Consider the following 20,073-nt stretch of genomic DNA (forward strand, 5'->3'; position numbering starts at 1 on the left):
GTGAGGGAATGAGTTTCTCCAAAGTAGATGTTGCTTGGAGACTGGCTAGGCATCAGTCTGCTGGTAGCAAATGACTGTATTTGTATCATTTGTTTCTTTTTTCTTTTTCTTTTTTTTTTTTTTTAATTTTTTTTTTCTTTTTCCTTACTTTTCCTTTTTCTTTATTTTCCTTTTTATTTTTTGTATTTTATATTTTTAAATTTTTATTTCTAATTCTTTTTTTTGTCTTTATCCTTTTTTTTTTCTTTTTCATTTTTTTTCTTTTCCTCTTTTCTTGGTGAACTGTCTTTGTTTTGACCCATAATGGTTTCTTTGTCACTTTTTTCCTTCACATTCTGTCCACCATCCCACTGCAGGGGAGTGAGTCAGTAGCTAGGTAGGGACTGGGCTGGGATCAACCCACCACACTAATCTAGAGGGACATTTTGAGTAGCCACCAACAGAGAATGAATGCATCATGAAGGGAAAAACAACAGAATCTGTTTTTGCAGATGGCTTTGGCTTCAGATGGACTGTTAGCAGCTGCCAAGCTTTCCAGTCAGACCCCCACCTTCTTTGCAGAGAATCACAATTTTATACTTCAAGAGTAAGCACTGAAGAGGAACTTTTATAAGGACAACTCAAGTCATGTGTCACTCTGTGACAATGCATATCATAAAATCTCAGCTAAGAAGCTGCTTTTCCAACCATGCAAGAAATACAGTAGTAAGAAAGGATCAGCTTTCTGTGGACAACAGAAGAAGAAATAAGTTTGTGAGTTACAACCTTAAATCAGTGTTTACATATGAAAACGCAGTGCTGTCTTGCTTCACGGGGACTGAAGTTCCAGGCAGTCTTGCCAGACACCAATTGTTTCCCATTTGGGAAATACTTTACTTCTTTAATATGTAAGTCCTAGTATACTATATATGAATAATACAACATTCTAATGATATTAAATTGTGTCTGGCTCCCAGTGGATTTCTCAGGCTAGGGGTTGTCTATCTAGGCCAATAAAATGCTCAGCTGGTTTATATGGGAATTCTTGATGTGCCATCAAGGTGTTTCAAAGACCTCAGGTGATTGCCAAGTAGGCTACACTTTCCCTCTAAATTACAGCTTAGCAAACATCCCCTTGTGGGGTTTCTATGTCTTCAGCAAAAAGTAGCATTTTAAAAGTTGGTTGGAAAAATGAAATTCCATCCTATACAGAAATTCTTTCCCCCAATACTATTTATATATTCAGTGTTTTAATTATCAGATATTTGATTTTCAGAAAGAAAATGTATCAAATAATAATGATCTATTAAAAAATTCAATATATGTCCTTTCAAGAAAAACAGAAAAACTATTTGTTTTAAATGAAAGTAAATCTGTCTTTCTCACCTCCATTTTTTATCCCCTCCTGTACTTTGACTTCCATCTGCAGAACTAGCAGCTGATCTGAACAGTGAAGCACATATATGTTAACCTACATTGGGACACCTTAGGCTATTGTTTCCAATTTGTGTTAATATTTTCCAGCTGAATTTCTACTTTTCTACTAAAAGTGAAAAGTAACTTTGCCAGTGTCTTATTTTTTCCCATCAAAATCCCCATCAAAATCACTCTTTGGTAAGTAAAAATATATCAAAACCAACTACTGAGAAGATATTTAGTCACATTTTTTTCCTCAGATTTTTTGGAATTCGATATTCTCTTAAGGCATTAACTGCAACTGCCTGCAAACAATTTATAAAATATATGTACATTCTTCTTGATAATAGATCTATAATTCCAAACAATGGATAGATTTTTCACCCTCTCTGTGATACTTGTCATCCTATAGCTATAGTAACTTAATGCTTTTTCATCCTCCATGCTCTCAAGAATGAAATCAGGATGGACATGTTTGTCACCATGGCAGCAAAACACTACATGTATTTTAACCAAAACAGATGCAGAGGGTGAAAATCCCTGGATTCTTTGGTTTTGGAGAGCTTTGAGGCAGCTCGCTTAACTATATGTCCCTGCATAAAGAAGAAAGTGGAGTATTTCCCTGCTTCTGAATGCTGAGGAAACCTGCATATTCTGTACCTCAGCTTGTATTTCCCCTGAGTGCTGGCGTACGGCTAGTTACTGTATTTTTTCCCCCTAGGGCAGACAATGAAAGCTTGTTACAGTAAAGTTGTTATTTAGATGAGATCATTTTTATAGGAACTTTGCTACAACACAAAGACTTTCAGCTTGTAATAATATCATAGTAGTTCATAAAACAACTAATGGAAAAGGAAGGAAGTTGGTATGATTTATGGAAACCTGAAGAATAAGACGCAGTACCTTATAGTATATACCTTCAAAGGGTTGCCCAGCTGCTGGTTAAAACAGCTGTCTCAGGCAACAGGAATACTAGAGTGGCCTTTTTTAAAATACTGCCTCTTCACCTATGACGTCTGAAAGGATAGGTGTCTCAGGTAGCATTCACCTTCCCTCATGGTCCTCTTCATTGCAGCGTATCTTCCTTTGGGCTCGCTCAGCCCCATTAGGAAAGCATGTACTTGACCTACAAAGATATACAGCAGAAGCACCTAGGTATTATATGAAATAATCTGAAATCTGCTGAGAATTAGGTGCAATCTGTTCAAGCCAAAAAGTCAGTTTCCCTCCTACTTACCCTTTCCCTTTCTCCCATACCTGAGCTAGTACACCCCCTCTGCTCAATACAAAGTTAGTTTATAGCTCAGTGTGGCTCTGCTTTGCTCTGCTTTCCTTCAGTTGGTGTAAGAATGACTTGTCTGAACTGGGACAACCCTCTTTTCAAGTTTCATAATCGCTATTGCAGTCATGATTTGCACAACACTGTTTTGTCATCAGAAACTATAATTAGGCCATACCCTATAGAGAGGGGCACTATCAAGGGCTCAGGCCACCTGAATGGATAAGGACAGGATCCACCTCATTTATTCTTCAGCAAAACAAGACTGGTCTACCCTGTGCAACAGACTTCAACTGTTGAAAGTGCCTGCAGGCAATTTCTACAGTCTCTTTCCCTGGATCTTTCTCTGTAAGGAAGCAATGCTCCTCTGTACCGTCCCGGGATGAAAATGTTGAGAATGCACAGTCTAGCTCATTACACATTTCTCTGATAACCACCAAAGACCTCTGTTGAATGTCCTAGCCTCTTTTCCCTCTGTCCTTTAACCCCAAGTATTGCAGGAAATAAAACTGAGAGCAGTTTACGGACTGAATTTAATTATGAGGTAGGCACTTTATTACTACACTCTGATTTAAATCAGCCTCTACTGCAAACAACTAGAAATGCTGTAGATGGAGGACATAAAGTTATTCAATCTTGTGAAAACAACTTCAAATTTGTACTTAAGGGGACATTTGAGTGACATTCTCTGTAGTTTGTACTTCATTGGCAGTAATTTTTTGTTATGGCAAATTAAGAACTACCATTTTTTCAGTTAGCCATTATCTAGTACTGACTTTATTGCAAGCAGCACTTGTTTACAAGATCTTTAATATTATTGTTTATGGTGTAGTATTATTGCAATGAATGACATTTCCTAGTACAAAAAGATCATAAAAAGAAAAGCTGTATTAAATGAAATCCTGGAAATTGAAAGTCTAGACATTTTTACTCATCCTATGTGCTTGTTCTGTCCACTAACAGCTTATCAAAACTGTTGAGACAGAATCATCATATTCTCAGAGAATGATCCCTTGTAAAACAGGTAGAGAAGAGAAAGTATTCCCTTGTTTCCATTACAAATATCGCCTACTTTAAGAACAAGGAGAAGAGACTGGAAAATTTGGCCATCACTGCAGAGTAACTATGGCAAATACAAAGCCAACTGTTACATATGTGTTATTCTGTTGGAAAATTTTTAGTCCTCACTGCAAGTATGAACAGCCCTGGCCTGAGCTGTAATGGGAGCCAGGGCTGCGGACAGGGATGAGGGGAGCCCTGGGGGGCTTTGCAGGGACAGTCAGGCCTGGTGGTGCTTTCAGAGCTCTGCCAACAAACTCTCCTGCCAGCCTGGTGTGTCCTAACACCTTACAGGGTCTGGGTTTGGAAGATATTCTCCATAAGCCCCTTCCAGTATCTGGCTCTGAACAATGTGATGCTGCCTGGGAGGCCATAGGATCAGGAATCAAGCTGTAGGACAAGCTAAGCATCCTGTGGAACCATGAGTGCTTCCTGAGGGGATGGCATGAGCTTTCTTGGTAAGCAAGTCCAAAGTGACTAGGACATTGAGTTTCCCTGCAAGGGTGGCAGCTCTGCTGTGAAATCAAAAAGTACTGGAAGGTGATTAGAGCTTTGAGGAGACCAAGTGGCACCAGAGGATACCTATAATGTCCCTGCCTGGTGCAGAAAGCAGTTTTTCACTTATTCTCTTGCCATATTTAGAGCAATTTGTAAGCTCTTCACAGGGGGGGAGAGGCAAGGGATGCTGGTTATTTACTGGCATGCTGTAATCTCCCAGGGTAAGATCCCCATGCTCCTTTAAAAATATGGGTGCTTAGAAGGAGAGATGAAGGAGCAGATCAGCCTCAGTGCCAGGCTGCTCTTTAGGTACTTCTCAAGGGCAGCAGTTTAGGATTTGGCAAGGCACAGATGTGCTTGAAGGGAACCTTCTCTCCTGGGATCAGGGCAATGGGCAGCTATGCAGGCAATGGGCCAGCAGGGTTTCTTCCACTTTCTTAAGTACATCAACAAAATTGCTGTGTTCATATAGGCACGCTGATTAGGGCCAGGCTTATTTGGCTGGGGCAGAGGCATGGTCACGGGGTCTGGGCAGGTCAGGGCTGCAGCCTGTGGGCATATCTGAAGGATTTCAGGACCAAAGTTGTGCTGAGGTGAGGACATGGGGATGTCACATTTCGTGTGGCTGTTGTGCAATTGCATTCTTGGGTTGCAATCCTCAGGGTGACAGTGAGCTGCAACACTCAGTAGATCTCTTGATGTCACGGTGGTGGCACACCCAGGCCACTGCTGATACAAAGCAGCATCAGGACCCATGGCACTTGAGAACTGCCATGGGGAGAACAGCCCCAGGAGGATGATGGGGTTAGCTCTTGCCCTCAGGCTCTGGGTACCCTTGTCCCACAAGGTTACACAAAGATCCCACTTGGCAGTGAAGGAGAAGACTGTGCTTCCCCAGGCAGGGCAGGCTGGGATGACAGGGAAGGGGCAGGTGGGGGTGGTGAGGGATGCCTATGTGCCAGGGTTGGCCCAGCAAGAACTATTGCTTGATGATGTCCCCCAGGCTGCTCCTCCTACCTGCAGCAGTGACAGTGGTGGGATGGGTCAGGCTAGGGAAGAGTCTAGGCCCATGGACTGGGGTGGGGGTCCCTGGAGAGGCTAATCAGAAGGTCCACTGGTGCCATCAGGGCCACCCTGGCCAAAAGGGTAAAATTTTATGAAAATGATGCTGGTGCTGGGCTGGAGCCCTGTTCTCAGCAACTGGAACAAAAAAAAAAGTAAAAAAATGTTCATATTATTATTACAGATGTGACTGGGCAAAGAAGCAGAAACCAATCCAAATGAGGGCAAAGGCTATTATGGTTTTGCTTTTGCCCCACTGTGAATATTTCACATTCCTCTGTTCTGAGAAATTCCCTCACATTTTTTAAAGTGCAAACTGACTGAGCCTTCAGGGAAGCCACTTAATGTGAAACCATTCTTTAGCTCATAATGTAACCAGATGATACATCAAACATTTCTGCTTATTAATGCAGGATTTTGAACATGAAGGTTTGTTCCATCACCACCATTTATCAATCTGTCCATTCAGTCTGAATATCCACACAGGATGTTGTATTCTGCCTTAAATTTCTGTGTCACTGTAGCAGAGGAAAGCACTGCAAAGACTTTTATTCTTATTCAGAAAAGCTTTGATGTGCTTCAAAGATAAGAGCACTTCATTATGTTCATGACAAGTAAAAGTGTCCTACTATGACAAGAACTCTTTTAATATGATGGTTAAGTGAAACTTAACATCAGTTTCAAATGAATAAAAGCACTTGCTGATGTCAGGGTATTGTTCATATTTACCATCTTCAAGTCCCTGGTTCTCACCGAACATGCTTACATCTTTAAAAAAGACCAGGTTTTGTTTCATAGCATGTCATAGGATTACATTGACTTGGATTTCTTGCAATAAGATGAAACATTTAAATCATTAAGTTGACATTAGAGATAAAAGACTTTCAATTTACTATTCATAAGGGCACTCTCTTTTGTGTAGAGGACATAGATTAGTGGCTCTCTTGAACCTTGCATTTTTAGAGTCTCTGGAGCAGCTTTACAGTGATACAGAACACGTCTGGCAGTATCCTAATCACTTATACTCATGAATTAGTGAATCTTTCTTAGAAAGGAAGCAAATTTCATTGTGCAGGAGAAAACAAAGCATAACACAGGTTTTCACCCTAACTAAATGGTGCGCATACCTGTTGTCACTATTTCACTGATTTTCACACTCTAATGAGAGGAAGTGAGAGAACATTTTTGGACTTAAAACAACTGATTATTCATATTTTACCAACTTATAAGAATCCATGAGAAAATTGTTAGTCCATTTGCTAGATACCATGCAAACAGAGAAATTAAGTGGGAAAAAAGAAAGCCTTGCTCCTTGTTATGCAGTGAGGCCTGTAAAGACACATTGTTCTCTTTTCTTGGTTCTCCTTCTCTCCTTTTAACAATTTTCTCCCCTACTGTTCATTACCCTGAAATTCACACATCTGTTGTCCCCAGAGTCCTCTGGTGACAGGGATGCGATACTGAGTCCCTTAAACTGTTTCCGTTTCCCTTATGCACCATTCGTTCAAGAACCACTTTACCATATGGTGCTTATGTCATACAATCATATCTGTTATGGTCATATCTAAACTGAAAGGGAATCTGATAGTACCAAAGCTAAAACTCTGTGCAGTGTGAATATACTCACTGTTTTACACAACAGCATTTATAACGAACTATTCTAACTAAACGTGCTAGATATTGAAGGATTAAGAACAAAGACAAAGCACTAAGTTATTGATCAAAACATTAATATTTCCAGCCATCAAGTTACAAGAAATGAAATGCAATATTAAAATTTGAGGTAAAAAGGATTCAAATAAATCCTTTGCTGATATCTAGACTAAATAAATCTTCCTGAAATTTCAAAATACTTTAAAAAAACACCTCTTAAGGTACTTCAAAATAAATGTTTCATGTTTAGCATTTTTTCCTCCATTTCCTCCTTAATTCTTAACATTCTATGAAGTTCCTGTTTTCTGAAATCATGTAGTAGTGGACTTCTAACGGTTTCTTCATTTACCATAGTATACACAAACTTATAATTTCAATTAATGGTCCTCTTTTATGACACAGAAAACTCCTGACAAACTTTCTGTATATACATTTCATAATTTTATGTAATTCTATTGTAACTTTGTGTAAGCACTTCATTTTTAGGCCACAATTAAAAATAGAAATCTTCCAGCCTTTTCAGTCTCTTCAGATAGGTGTTTTCTTCATAGCTGTTGAAGTAACGTCTGAGGTGGAATGACCAGAAAGTATAACATAAAATATCCTCGTGTGGGTACAGTGTATAATTTGCTCTTTATAAATGTTTCCCGTGATATTGTCCATCCTATTCCTTATACAGGCTGTTTACTTTCCAGGTCACAGATATACACCTGAGCAGAACAGGTGACCTTCACAGACCTGACACAAGAGAGAGCAGTTCTCACTAGAGTGTCCCTGCATGCTCACCAAGAAGCCTTTGTACTCCCACCAGCATGTCTCTGGGATGTTGCTTCTCTTTAGTGCTAGAAATGCCATAGCCTCTCACTCCCTCTTTGACTTCCCATCTTTCTTTCCTTCCTTTCCTCATCTGTATGTTATGTACAGACACATATATCTTGTGCTTTTAGGAAAACTGCAGGCAGCAAAAGAAAAAAATGTAGAAGAGTTCTGGAAGAGTTCTCTGCCTTCCAGTTATTCTAAATGCATTTTTGACTCTAAGAGTTGCACAGAAAAAAATTGTGGAAGGGAAATCAATGAAAGAAGGAACTCAGTGTATGAGTTTATACAAGGAGGACTCATCTACATCAAATTAAGGTGTTAACTTACAGTACACTAGCTAATACTTTAATTATATCAGAAAAAATATATGATTAGTATATAACAGTTTCCTTTATAACAACATAAGTTATTCAAGTAACAATCATTTTACCATGGTACACCCAACCTATTCTAGAGCAGACTTTTGGATGATTAATAAACAGGGAAGCAGCTGATCTACACTCATCACTACATGGTTGTAGGATTTCTGGAGGATTCTGAATATTTCATATATAACAGATATTTATATAAATTTACTAACCTGGCAAAAATATATACAAAGAAGAAAAACACTCATAGGGTAACATTTATCTGAATAAATGTTCATATCTGCTGCTTAAACATATATCTTTGCTAGCTGTCTATATTCACTTTACATACTATGAATCTTGCTTTAGGTGTTATGGAAAGAATTAAGGCCTTAATCTCATTCTGGAAAAGACACACAAAATGGGTGAATCAGAGACTATGGTGCCTGTACCTTTCTAGTGAATAAAATGGGAGTCTGAGGAGACAAGTTCAGTATCCTGGTCTTGGCTGCAAGAGGTGTTTTTTTTTCTTAGTAGCTGGTAGAATGCTGTGTTTTCAATTTAGTATGAGAATAATGTTGATAACACACTGATGTTTTAGCTGTTGCTTAGTAGCTCTTACTCTAAATCAAGGGCTTTTCAAGTTTCCCGTACTCTGCTAGTGTAGCACAAGAAGCTGAGACGAAGCACAGCCAGGACAGCTGACCCGAACTAGCCAGAGCTATTCCATACCATAGAATGTCATGCACAATATATAAATCTGGGGAAAGAAGGAGGAAGAGAGGGACATTCGGACTGATGACATTTGTCTTCCCAAGAAACTGTTCTGTGTGATGGAGCCCAGCTTTCCTGGAGATGGCTGAAGACCTGCCAGCCAATGGGAAGTGGTGAATTAATTCCTTGTTTTGCTTTGTTTGTGCAAGTAACTTTTGCTTTACCTATTAAACTGTCTTTATCATAAGCCATAAGTTTTCTTACTTTTACCCTTCTGATCCTCTCCCCCATCCCACTGCAGAGGGAGTCAATGAGCAGCTGTGTGGGGCTTAGCTGCTGGCCAGGGTTAAACCATGGCACTCAGCTATATTCAATATCTACATGCAAGATGTCCATGGTTAGGTGAGATAAATTTCTCATCCACTGACTTTGATCAAGTCCACTTGAGCAGTGAAACTTAAACATCTTATGAAGTCATCTTATAAAATTTCAGGCTGTAGTATCTGTCAGTAATAGTTTCAACAAATTGTGTCAATTTTATTTTGCTTTGACCTTGTCACTGCAATTCTGCACTTATTAATCAGAGACTTAATATTTGCCGTTTAAATAAAATATTTTGATTGCATTGTTGCTCATGAGACCTACTTAGAGGCAAATATGCTGTTACATCTCTCTTGGGGTGAGATGAAATAGTGTTGTTTGTGTGGAATGTCTTTGTACAAGAAGCTTCAAGAAATGGTTCTCAAATGCCCACAAGCATAGAAATGGTAGAATCAAATACTTGAAGGCATTTATACTTGCAAACTCTTTTAAATAAATAGGATTTCTGTAAACTTAATAACAAAATTAGTTCAAAGGCTATATTCTATGGCTCATATTAAATACAAGCTCCCATGGAGCTAATCTTTATGGATCTGGAAGAATAAAAACATGAAAAAAAGTTAAGCCTGTGGAATCAGTCTGGATTTAGAAAGTCATACTTTTTTGAGGGATATATTTTTAGCTTCCCTCAGATTAAAATTTACTTCCATTTTATTTTGTTTGAAATAAGGCTATCAAGGTACCCTCTTGTGTTGTAACCTCAGTGGGAAGCTCAAGGCACTCACACAGCCACTCACCCACTTCCCTGCAGTGGAATGAGAGAGAGAATTCATTCGCTAATTCCCGTTGGTGGGCATTAATGGTTACATGGGAGGATAAATACCATAAATCCAAAGTCCTCTCTTCCTCCTTCTTCCCCCAGCTTTTATTGCTGAACATGATGTCATATGGATGGAATATCCCTAAATAACTAAAAACCCCCATGTATTATCCAAGACATAACACTGTGTCAGCTATCCCAGCCAAAACCAGTACATGTCTACAATCATATTTATGACATGCTTCACACAGAGTTGCAGAAACTTGCTGTGCTCTCACTTGTTAATAGCAAAACAACAATGGAGGAAAAATATGAGACTTTTACAATTCAAGTGTGAGGTTGTTATCTGCCAGGTCACCTTGGTCTAAAAAAGATGTACATAATGGGATGGACCTTAGAACAGACTCCAAGGGACTTTTCTGGTTATTTGTTACTCTATTTTTGCTTACAATTACATATGAAATAGCATTCAGAGAGTAAGACATTATTACAATGTGAAAGATATGCAGCCCATGAAAACCAATATATGTTTAATTGTAGGTACCAGATTATTCTAAGACTTTACTATATGTTTGAACTCCCAGTTCTAGACACAGAGTAAACACCATTTAAAGCTAGATTGTGCTGTGAAGAGGTGAAAGTGTTAAAAAAGAACAATAAAACTGGTTGTTGGAAGAGCTGTGAATAACCACAGGTCTCTTCGTCTTCAGCTACGAAGCCACAATGCCTACAAAGATAGAAATATCGCTCTGTATGCATATGTTTGTTTAAAAAGGTTTAGTGAATACAGATCAGTACCATGCAGCTCTATTTTAGATTACAAATGTATAAATACATTCATGATCATGAATCATAAATGAAGCAATGACTTCTGACTGTGTAATAAATATGTGTCCTGTTGATTCAATATGTGCTGCTTAAACAGTTTGGCTCCTCATTGTGCCAAAAACATACTCTGTGGACGATAAAGTCCACTGCATCAGAGAAAGAGATAAAACCAACCTTCAAGGTGGGTACATCTACATTTTAGGGAAAATACAGTAATACTTCTGAAAGGACAAAGGCACCTTTATCTGATTCAACACAATTAAAAAGCTCTATGTTCTCCATTAGTTGTGCTCAGGAGAATTTTGACTCAGATATACAAGGGTTTTTACAATCCTAAATCCCACTGAAATAAAAGGAGATGGAAATCTGAATGTCCTTGTGGTTCTTGGCCTGTCTTTGTCTGTAAACCCACAGACTGATCTCCAATTCTTCTTGAAGAGCTCTGTGCATAAAGTGTTACCCATGCTTCTGAAATCCTCAGAGGTAATGTTAGGTGACCCTTATGTCTGGTGAAGCATGTCCTAGATATTTTCTGGTCTCTTATATTTGAAAATGTTCATATGAATAATTACAGGATGAAATTTCCAGTCTTCAGTGGAAGGTCAAGAAAAACTCAGAGCAGGTTCATGGGGATAGCCTGCATTGGCCTTAGTCCATGGATGGAACCATGTGTCAGCTAGAATGTCAGTAAGAAAAACTTTTTGCTAGCTTTCTCAAGGAATGAGAGTGCTCAGGGACTTGAAGCAACGACAAAGTCCCAGACTGAGCTGTGTGTTTAATTACTGCTATAGACTACAATATAATATATATTTGCTATTTGCTTTTAATTGGGGCAAGTTTAGAACTGTAAGGTGTGCAAGTGATCACCTTGATTAATTTTCTAATACTATTAAAATCCTCTTTTGTGACTTCCAAATCCTGCCATTTAGTGTGGTAATATATGGTAATGAATTCATCTGCAGTTTCATTCACATTAGCAGTTTGATGGTCTGTCCCTTAAAGCTTACGACAAAGGCTGTGCCCAATGTATTAACGACCTTCCACAGCTACTGCTGGACGGAGCAGGGAGGGGGGAAGAGAAGGAGCTCGCTTCTCTGAATCACAGAGAACTGAGTAAAAGGACTACTACCATCTTGGTTTCAAACTTTGTAAATTAGTTTCAAAACTGGCAAGGAGGTGGCCTTTTTTACCCTACCTGTGACTAGGTTATGGCTCTTTGGCCTATCACTTCTAAATTCTTTCTTTAGGAGTCTTGCTGACTTAAATTTGTGTTTGATTCACTCAATCATTAATCCATTTCCTTACTAATATAACTAAAGTTATTTCAATTTCTTCATAACACCACAAAGTAGGAAAGAGTATATTTGAAAAAAGAACAAGTATCCATGCAGCTTGGAATGAATCACTTTAAAGTTCAGATATAAAACCTGACAAATACATGCAGTTTTGATTTTTTTATTTGTTATTTAAAATATCTTTTTTTCTAAGAGATTTGACACTATAAACTTCTGTTAAAATGTCAATTGTTGTAGAAAATAAAATTAATATAACACCCACAATATTTACAGTATGTTGTATGTAAATCATATAAGCTATAGTACAGCTGTAGATGAGCTATAACATATATATGTTTAAATAAAAGTGATGGAGTAGTATACAAATGCACTAACTTGACATTGATGCAAGGTACAGTGAAGTCTATAAAGACAGAAAGCACCAGTGTTGAAATGATAGTAATAAGGGCAAAAGTCAGATGCGTTAACAACACCTCTGGGATGCTTGGCAAGAGTCTAAATATGCAATTTAAAAGTAATATACTGCTACAACACCAAAAGAAATAATTCACAGACAGTTAATGATTTGAATATAGCAGATCTTGAGGCCAAGTCAAGACACCAGAGCTTAAGAAATCTGGATTTAGTTTTTGCTTTGTAAAATACTTCCTCTGGGATTCTGAGGAAGTAAATTACTTTGAGTTATCAAGAACACCTTTTAAAATACTGTCCAGCATAAGCCTTGTGTTCTTTTCTAAATACAGGTTTTAGGATCCTTCGCCACAGTAATGGGTACTGTATGAGACCCAAGAGTTAAACAAACAGGCAGTGTCACTGTTGTTGAACCATTCAGTAAGTGATTTCCAGTGTTATTTCAGTGATTTCCAGTTAGTTAATACTCTCACAGTAGATAATGTATGATATAAATGTACACAAACTATTTGGATCACCACCATAGTAAATATGCTTTCATTATATAATGTGAGATATGTCTACCTGTATTAACAAGTATACATGTAATTGTAAGTCATTACACTATAAATAAGCTGTGCAGTAATAATAATTTTCTTTAAGCCTTTAAAAAATATTGTTCAGACATTACGGTTTATCTGGAGTTCCTGTGTATACAGGGGTATGCACAACATATACATGGATAATAGAAGAAAGCAAGCACTTCATCTGGTGTAATGTGTCTACAAATTTCTAGTATTATTTTTTCCTAAACAGTATAGAAAGAAAAGAAAGACAAATCTGTAGCTCAAATAGTAGCACTTTGATTTAATTTACAAGAAAGTCACTTACAGTGACACAACACTCACTGCCCTAACATACTAGTAGGAAAAGCAGAAGTCAAATAACTTTGATAAATCAAGTACCTTGTATTGCTATCCAACACAAAGAACTCATTTGTGATTTTCATTGTGAAATTATATGCCAGCCATATATAGTGAATTTTGATGGGATCTGCAAAGATGCTTCATTTACAGTTATGATCATTTTTTCAGTCCCCAAGTGAGCATTTTTCCCGGCAGTTGTTCTGGGATATCAGTTTTTTTTGTCTTGTTTATTTATAATTTTTAGAGCAGCTTAACTTTTTTTTTTAAAGCTTCCACTTCTAGGTAGTTGCTATCTGATTGATGGTGACAATTGTTTTTCTCCATGTCTACCTTACAGAAATTCGGTTTGTGAGATCCGAAGACTCTGAGATCTGATGATGATTATTTCAGTATAGATAGCTGCTTAAGGACAGAATGAAACCCAAAATAGGATCAGGAGATTTAAAAGTGAGTTTTATGGGGAAAAGGTTGGGAAAATTATAGGTAGTCTAAAGACTTAAATTAAGGCACAAGAATACCCTAAAAGAAATGTTCAAAGGGGAGGGCAGAATATACTGTTGTGTTGCAGCTATAACATAGCTGTAACCATAGCGTTGTAGCTGAAATTAGTTATCAGGAGCTACAAATCACTGATATCTTAGGATGTGAGTATTGTGGATTTACAGTGGTATTGGATTTGAATCAAGCATAGTTACCATAGGTCTCCTAAGAAAGTTGTTAGTTCTTCTGGGGATCTTTGTTAAACTTCATACAGCTCTTGCTTGTCCACCCTTCCAGCTTGTCCATGTCTTTCCATAAGACGGCTCTCCCTTCTGACATGTCCACCTCATGACCCTGTTTAGTGTCACCAGCAAACTCGGAGAGGGTGCTTTCAATGCCATCAACCAGGTCATTTATGAAGAGGTTGAACAGTATTTATGAAGATGCTAATCGAGATTAAGACCAGGTATAACTTTAATCTTTGTGTGGGAAACTGACATGTAATAGGTTGTTAAGGAGAAAGAAAAGTTCATTTGTGACTTACAACTCCCACTTTTAAGTGAGATCATGTATGCAGAGGTGGCATCCTCCATTTATGCCGCTTTTTAAATAGTTTGATTCATCAAACATGTCCAAAGATTTCTGCCTTTTTATGAAAGATATGTAGCAATGTGTAAGGTTTCCATTTCCTTTGTTAGCAGTTGATGGGCAGGTTAGACAAAGTAAAGAAAGAAAGAAATAAATTTGAAAGACTTCCACATGTGTGTGTGTGTATGTGAGATCACTACATGATATAAACTGTCTCAGTTGTGTACTTTTTTAAAAATAATTTTGTTTTTCTATTAAATAAAAAATAAGTAGTCAAAATGACAACCCTTTCCCCCAGCAGACTCAGTTTCTTGTATTCTTGTATTTTTATTGTGAACCTTGTGGTATCATTTGGCAACTTTAAAGAAGAGTAATAGCCAAACTGTAAACACATGCCAACTACAGAATACAAACCTACAGTATATTAATCTGCTGACCTTTGCACTGAGAAAAAATCTGGTGCTCTTTATTTATAAAAGTCTATCAGCTGTACCCTGCCACACTGTTATATATAGTAAGTGCTGTATATATCAGTTGGTCTCTGTGTATGGTTTATAACATCTAAGGTGTAGTAAAAAGATACACCACGGTTTATCATCTACACCCTGCTGGTCACTTGACAGGCATTTCTGTTTAAGATATATGTCAAAGAGTGAAAAGAAAGTGTATTGAAAAAAGAAAGGTATCTATTAAAACAGTATGACTGGCAACATCTGGGAAGCCCATCAACAGAATTTTATAGCTTGCATTTGCCTGAAGTTAATGTTTATTACATGAAATGTGTGTTAAAAGAATTATGTCATTTCTCACCCAATTGTTATAGCAGAACATAAGGAGTGTGTTGTATCCATCCCTACAATAAAACCCACTTCTTTATACACACGTACACACACATATGTAGCCACACTAAGTGGTTCATCTGGTTTGTGTGTATTAAGTAATGAATAAAACCAGGTATGAATCAGATTTTAATGTCCATCTATACAAAATTATTTTTAAAAGTGAGAGAAAAATAAAAATAAAATAGCATTATACATCAATATTCTTTGGACTGTATGTAGATTAGTGCACAGTAATTGTTAGAATCACTGTAAATCTGATATTACTGGTTTTTTTTAAAGGATGAATGAATTGAACATATTGAGTAACATGGTTAGAAACAGAAGCTGGAGATACTTCTTGCATGCTAGAGGAAAAACATGAAGAGTTATAAAAGCTTATTTTAAGGACAGTCCCTCAGAAGTAAGAGTTCCTTAATAAAGACTCATTATGCCCTTATCATCTAATTTAACATGGACGCACCTTCTTTTGCAGCAGTGACATTCACATTACAACTTAGAAGTACACTTGAACTACACTAAAAAGACGTATCAATTTCCTTTAATTTCAGCAGTCATGATCATGATACAAATTCTTCCTGCCTTGAACATTCAAAGATGTAGAAATTTGTCTTCTTCCTCTGTATATAAACTGCCTGAGACTTTCAAGGGGTGAGGAAACCTTTACTACTTCCATGATCATTCCTTGCACTTTATAATGGGCCACATTTCAATATATAAAATGAACAATTTAATAAAACATATCCTGAAGTTTCAGAAAGAACCATAAAGGAACAAAACTAAACCCTGAACAATGTTTCAAAAAACATTTTTAGAGATTTTGGACAGAAATGATGAATAGATTAGTTTCCACCCTCTTAACTAAGTGATCTGTTATAGAGATCCCATATTTAATGCATCACTTAAACACCATAGTGAATATGAGTAAAAAGTCATTATAATGATGCATGTATAGAAAAAGGATGGCAAATTACTACTACATTATAAAATTGCAGAAATTATTCCTTTCTCACCACACATAAGAGTCACCCAGTCCCATTTTATTCCAGCAGGAGCTGTTAACTTACTCAGCATTTCATGGATAAAGAAACTGGAAATCAGAACACTTATTTAGGTGTCTAACTATCTCCATATAGACCTAAATTTTAAAATCTTTAGAAAATTTTGGTGAGAAGTCCTCAGGCACTTTTCTGAAAGTAGCACAGTTGGTCATTTGGGAAATGATTCAGCCTTATTACTTATACTGTTTTCTAGCCAACCATTCTTCACGTTTGACAGAGGCTTTCAACTGGGTTAGGCTTAGTGTAGATTTTTTACAGAGTTGGATTAATTTGTTGAATTGCCCCATATGGTTAAAGCATTTGGTGCTTTTAAAAAAAGGAATTGTCTGTGACTGTGGACTATAAATAGAACAAAAAATAAACAATTATTGTGTGCATAAGAACAGAGTATTATCCAATGATATCATCAGATAGAGCTATTATATTCCTGTTAAGTAATTTTTTATAATAATAGAGATGAAGACTCCCCAAGCTGTCCAGATGTTAAAAATCAGTGTTGTAATAATCCAGATAATGACTGCTTTAAAAAGGTCATGAATACAAAAGGCAAATTGTAAACTCAGATTCGTGTCTTTTTCATTACAGAAAATTTGCTGAAGTTATTTAGTTCAATTTTAATATTTTAGAAAAAGAAATTTCTCTCAAAACCTATGTAACAGATAAAAGTTATGAATTCAAGTTAGCAGTGAATCTAAGACCATAGTTAAACTATAAAACAATTAAATGAATAAAACCTTATTTGTGGTCAGAAAGACGCTTGCCTTGTGAGTAAACATTTTCTATCATTGTTTACTCTAAGTGGTTCAGTTTTTCTAGTTTTGTATAAAATGCCTTATGGGTCTTATCCATGCAAGAGGTGACTATAGGCAAAAGTGGAAACAGAAGAAAACAAATGGCTACTCTGATTTTGTTAAGCATCTTCTTTGTCAATGTCAACAGTAAGTCTTCCACACTCAAACTGAGCTAGCCATTCTCTCTTAAATACAATTTCTCAGCTTTTTTTATCTTTTAGAAACTTCTTCATTGATAGGACATCTACAAATTGTACTAGTTAATTGACATAATGTGTTACGTAATTAAGAAAATACAAAATAAAATTACATCTTCTAAGAGTCCAACAGATGCAAAAACGTTACATTAAGTAAGCTTAATCTATTTCTTGTATAGCCATATGAAATAAATATATTTCATTTTACAAATTAAAGAATAAAATCATATTATTTTTTAAATTAAAAATGGCATAGATTGGAATGAAACAAACTCACTTCTTCCCCTCCTCGCCCCACCAATCTTTCCATGTGTCTTGCAGGTGGAAGTACTTACAATCCCCTACTTGCTGGCAATTATCTGAAAATATATTAGTTCTATTTTGATTAATTGCCATAATGCTTTTTATAGTATGAAGCAATTTAGAGTTTATGATGGGAAAGGCACAAGGATACAACATTTAAAATAGTAATGTTACTGCTGTAGAGTAGTTCATGAGCTCTCTATTTCTGACTGATTTTTTTTTCTGGAACGACTTTTGCTACCCTTCACATTATAGCACTTCCTATATCATGTCTTAGTCACCTAAAGGTTTTTTTTGGATTAATACCGAGCTAGTTTGGTTTATTTTAAATGGAGGGGGAAATCTCATTATAGAGTGAGAAGATAAGTATTGCTGAAATTAAAGATAATAAGCCAAAGGCATTAAGCTATCAGCTGTCTGAACAGCTAAGATACTGACACTTTTGAACATCAAAGCTTGGCCTAAATTGTCCCTATTATTTCTAGGGTAAAAAAAAAAAAAAAAAAAAAAAAAAAAAGATACAAAAGGATATGTTCCGAAAATTATCTGAAAATTATCTTTGTCAGGAAATCACCATGTTATTCCGCTGTTTGCATCTTTACATTATGACTATGAATAGTGTTTGCTGAAACTGTTTGACTACTAATAGAGTCACATTTTCCTGGCTCTGTTAAATTATGTAGAGGGTGGCAACAGTTTAATAATTTTTTAAAAGAAAAATGTCTACCTGAATGGATAATGCTGCATCACACTGTGAAACTTTAATTTTCTTTTTTTTTTTTTCAGTAGAAATAGGCAATATTTAACAACTTGAGTGACCAAAGAAAAAGGCACTTTAAGGTATACATTTTACTTGTTTGCTATCTATTCTCTAGGCCTGAATAAAATGCATTGTTTAGCAACTGCAATGCATTACAGAGTGAGAAAACAGGGTTTGTAGCTTCCATCATCAGTTTTCAAAGATGAACTTTTATGCATGCATATAAATATATGCAAAGAAGGTCAGCATCCATATTCATGAAGGTGATTTCCACTGATAATACCTGATGTTTTCCAGAAAATACAAATAGCCATGTCAAAAATGATAGGTAATCCAGCACACGAGACTAGCAATGATTCTTAGAGTGCAGTCAGACTCCAACTTGCCTCTGTCTAAGGATACATGAAAGGTCTATTTTCAGTTCACCTGTGCATGACATCAAAAGTTTTATGGGATTTAAAAATTATTCATTTTTAAAACTATTAGACATTTTGATACCTCTGAAATTAGGAAATCACTATTTATTCATGTACTTAAAGAAGAATATACCAGCTGAAATTTGAATGCTTGCTATTAGTGATTACCACCATTTTTGCAGGTCACCACTGGTATTAAATGTTTCAGTGTGTTGGCAGGAGGTCATTTTCAGAAGGTTTTCTATACATCTTTCTACTTAAGTTTGTCATGATGCCCGAGGGAAATAAATGACCTAGCTTTTTTGCTACGACATGGTGAGTACATCAGAAACAAAATAAAGCAAATCCAAAACCCACAAACAAACCAACAACAGAAAAGGAAAGTATAATGGTTAAGGTGCATGTCATGAAAGATGAAGATACTCTATTTACAGGGATCCTCAAACTACGGCCCACAGGCCAGATACGGCCCCCCAGGGTCCTAAGTCTGGCCCCCGGTATTTACAGACCCCCCAGTCGGGGGTTGTGGGGGGGAAACCAAGCAGCCGCAGATGATGGCCTGCCACTGCATCCACGTGCCGGCCCCTCTTTAAAAAGTTTGAGGACCCCTGCTCTAGTTTATTGTCAGAAGGAATATGTATTAAGATACTTTAATTAGATATTAAATGAATCCTTCCCTCCTCCCCATTTTTTTATATAAACCAACAGGGTATCTAACAAAGATTTCAAGCAAGAATGAAAGAAGATGTATAGAAGTGTAGTCCATTCTTCCTTTTACTTCATGGAATGACTTCATTAAATTGTCACAAACCTACATGAAGTCTTTCAATAATGGACTTTGATTTTAAATGCAAAAGTATTGGTTAAAATCACAGAATAAAAATAGCAACCATAAATATAAAAATGGAAGTGAAGGACACCCCTCTCAGACAATTTTCATCCTGTGAAGTGTACTGTAAATATAGGAAATTGTACTCTGTTCTTGCTACGCAGTCTTTCCTGTATCAACAGGTTTCCCCATGGCTGAATTGGCAGTGAGAGAAGTAGGTCCACCACTTTTCTACTATGGAGACAGCAGATCAGCAGATGCTGTGCTGAACTGAAGAGTGTGGTAGAGCTCATGTTGACTGTCATGGAAATGCACGTGATAGAAATTTGTCCAAGATTGCTTTGTCAAGTACAAACCATTTGGCTCGATACAGAGAAAGAAGTTTGATGTCCTCTACTGCACC

Source organism: Falco cherrug, chromosome 2 (assembly GCF_023634085.1).
Source record: "Falco cherrug isolate bFalChe1 chromosome 2, bFalChe1.pri, whole genome shotgun sequence".
NCBI lineage: Eukaryota > Metazoa > Chordata > Aves > Falconiformes > Falconidae > Falco > Falco cherrug.